Raw genomic sequence first — 2,197 nt, 5'->3', positions numbered from 1 at the left:
ATTCGTGCTCCAGCACATCCTGCCACTCGGCAAAACAACCTGGTATCTTGACGGAAACTTAATCAGTATCTCAACATGTCACACTTCTGACTGTTTTCGTTCGACATAATTATAAGGTTGTTGAAACAATCAATCGAAGCTATTGGTTTAGTCACCAAGCCACGTCTAACCTAAAGCTAACCAGTAAAATTATCTGTTTCCCTCTCTCACTCTCTCTTTTTTCTCTATTCTCTCTCTCTCTCTCTCGTTCTGTTTACATCCCTCTATTTTCTCTTTATTTTCCCTTCTTTCTTCTTTATCTCCTTTTTCTTTCTGTTTCGTCTGAGATCCCACTTATCCAGCTGGTTTGAAAGTTGTATCATTAATCACTAAATGGAGTTAATTGTATATAATTGTAGATCTATGTGAAAATGTGTATCTGTTTGTGCACGCGCACCTCTTTCTCTCTCTCTCTCTCTCTCTCTCTCTCTCAATATAAACTTGTGATTTTCATGTTTAGAATATTTCTTCTTCTTCTTCTTCTTCTTCTTCTTCTTCTTCTTCTTCTTCTTCTTCTTATTATTATTATTATTATTATTATTATTATTATTATTATTATTATTATTATTATTTATTATTATTATTATACTTACGAGAACAATAAAAAATGTTCATGCTCCTTCAACTTTCATTCTCACTCAGACAATAGAACAAGTTGTTGTCAAGGGTGCGGTTCCACAGTATTCATAACTTTCTCCCTATAATAGAATCTTAGTTTTCTATTCTCCTCCTGGATAAATTATGGAAATATTCCTACGATAGTGAATGAGCAGTACTTTATTTTATGGACTATATATTAGCAGAATGCAAAAACAGTGTTGAGTGCTGCAGGTTTTCAATTCGGCTTAAAGAGGCGTAAATAACTGATGTAAGGATTTTCCTCAACATACTACTGAGTCTGTCAATCCAATGATTTCTTTCACAGCGTACAGGATATGAAGATTTGTAGTATATAGCTATGTTTATTTATATCTCACAGTTCCAATCATGCTGATATCAATTTTGTCTTTCCTTGTTCTGAGTTCAAGCATCGAGGGCGATGAAGTAAGCGCGAGTCTAGAACCGCTCACCTTCTTTCTTTGTGTGTGTGTGTGCGCGTGTATCTGTATCAACAAACACACATATACACACATACTCATAAGCTCAAACCTGTAAGTAGTTTATTGAAACTGAACTGCGGCCTCCTACACAAATTTAATGCCACTGTGAACTTACGACCTATTCTCGCCTGAAGATCGCACTGGCGTGAAACACTTGTATACACGCACATGTATATATTATACAAACATATTTACTTATATACGTATTATATATATGAATATGAATGTATATATGTATGTATATAAATATATATATATATATATATATATATATATATATTATAATATATACATGCATGTATATATGCGATTGTGTATGTGCTTCTATGATATACATAAACACATACACACGTGCGCATGCTCACGCAAATTATGTGTGTGTGTGTGTGTGTGAGTGTATCTAAGGGAAAGGGAAAGTAGAACTAATTTGCCTACGGGAATATTAATCATCATGTGCATAAAGACACATGCGCGCGCGCACACACAATGAGGTTAACATCTTGTGTTCTCTGCTCTTCCTGTTCACACATTACGAGTGAAATCTAATCCACTATTTTCCTCGCAGAAATTTGATAATATGCATATTACATGATACTAGGCGAGTGAAACTTATTAGCATGTCCACATATATTGTGCTACAGTGAATATAATCCCAAATATTCTAGGTATCAGCTTAACGCTATACAAAATAAATGAGTAAATAGTGCCAAATAGATGGCGTCCCTGGACTGCTACTGTTACTGGTGGCAATATTACTGCTACTGTCTTTGATACTGTTGCTGCTAATGCTAGTATCTACTCGCTAGCTATTCCTGCAGCTGCTGTTTCTGCTGGTGGCGATATTGTTGCTCCTGTGTATAGACACAACAATATGCAGGCTCTTGCATTCACTCGCTGAGGAACGCATGCACACCTTGGACATGTTAAGGCTTCTGAACGTGTTAATAGGGTTATACACGTGTGTATATCAATATATGAGTACACATACAAACCACCTCTATATGAATATAATGTTTATGTGTGTGTGTGTGTATGTATATATATATATATATATATAT

At 35.1% G+C, this 2,197-nt stretch overlaps 1 protein-coding gene across 1 annotated transcript in view; it reads left to right on the top strand.

The window, feature by feature from the left end:
• LOC106868936 (paired box protein Pax-5) overlaps nucleotides 1-2,197 on the top strand; it is a 261,351-nt gene that overhangs the window by 122,786 nt on the left and 136,368 nt on the right. The gene's annotated exons all lie outside the window — the stretch shown is intronic.

This window comes from Octopus bimaculoides, chromosome 6 (genome assembly GCF_001194135.2).
Source record: "Octopus bimaculoides isolate UCB-OBI-ISO-001 chromosome 6, ASM119413v2, whole genome shotgun sequence".
NCBI lineage: Eukaryota > Metazoa > Mollusca > Cephalopoda > Octopoda > Octopodidae > Octopus > Octopus bimaculoides.
Note: the sequence above shows the minus strand (reverse complement) of the source record. Positions and strands in the feature narration are given on the sequence as shown.